Genomic DNA, 1527 nt, shown 5'->3' on the forward strand with positions numbered 1-1527 from the left:
TCTTGGGTATTTAACCAACCAGAACTCCAATCCTCTCCCAGGATATGAGATAGTGTGGGACCTCTAATGCTCTTTCATCGGTTCCTGTTATATGGGAAAACTCAGTGCCAAATGCTTAATGCACAGACTACCCTATTCCAGTAGCTGAAGTTTATAACTTTTTAGACACTCAACCCACCAGGAGACTCGAACACTGGCCAACAAGGTGGCAGTTGCATGCTGTATCCACTACACCATACTTCAAAGCCATAAGAGAGGTAGGAATTCTGGGGTATTTAACCAACCAGAACTCCAATCCTCTCCCAGCAATAAGATAGTGTGGGACCTCTAATGCTCTTTCACCGGTTCCTGTTATATGGGAAAACTCAGTGCCAAATGCTTAATGCACAGAATACCCAATTCCAGTAGCTGAAGTTTATAACTTTTTAGACACTCAACCCACCAGGAGAATCGAACACTAGCCAACAAGGTGACAGTTGCATGCTGTATCCACTACACCATACTTCAAAGCCATAAGAGAGGTAGGAATTCTGGGGTATTTAACCAACCAGAACTCCAACCCTCTCCCAAGCAATGAGATAGTGTGGGACCTCTAATGCTCTTTCATTGGTTCCTGTTATATGGGAAACTCAGTGCCAAATGCTAAATGCACAGATTACCCTATTTCAGTAGCTGAAGTTTATAACTTTTTAGACACTCAACCCACCAGGAGACTCGAACACTGGCCAACAAGGTGGCAGTTGCATACTATATCCACTACACCATACTTCAAAGCCATAAGAGAGATAGGAATTCTGGGGTATTTAAACAACCAGAACTCCAATCCTCTCCCAGGCAATGAGATAGTGTGGGACCTCTAATGCTCTTTCATCGGTTCCTGTTATATGGGAAAACTCAGTGCCAAATGCTTAATGCACAGAATACCCTATTCCAGTAGCTGAAGTTTATAACTTTTTAGACACTCAACCCACCAGGAGACTCGAACACTGGCCAACAAGGTGGCAGTTGCATGCTGTATCCACTACACCATACTTCAAAGCCATAAGAGAGGTAGGAATTCTGGGGTATTTAACCAACCAGAACTCCATTCCTCTCCCAGGCAATGAGATAGTGTGGGACCTCTAATGCTTTTTCATCGGTTCCTGTTATATGGGAAAACTCAGTGCCAAATGCTTAATGCACAGACTACCCTATTCCAGTAGCTGAAGTTTATAACTTTTTAGACACTTAACCCACCAGGAGACTCGAACACTGGCCAACAAGGTGGCAGTTGCATGCTGTATCCACTACACCATACTTCAAAGCCATAAGAGAGGTAGGAATTCTTGGGTATTTAACCAACCAGAACTCCAATCCTCTCCCAGGCAATGAGATAGTGTGGGACCTCTAATGCTCTTTCATCGGTTCCTGTTATATGGGAAAACTCAGTGCCAAATGCTTAATGCACAGACTACCCTATTCCAGTAGCTGAAGTTTATAACTTTTTAGACACTCAACCCACCAGGAGAATCGAACACTGGCCAACAA

Source organism: Procambarus clarkii, unplaced genomic scaffold (assembly GCF_040958095.1).
Source record: "Procambarus clarkii isolate CNS0578487 unplaced genomic scaffold, FALCON_Pclarkii_2.0 HiC_scaffold_101, whole genome shotgun sequence".
Taxonomy (NCBI): Eukaryota; Metazoa; Arthropoda; class Malacostraca; order Decapoda; family Cambaridae; genus Procambarus; species Procambarus clarkii.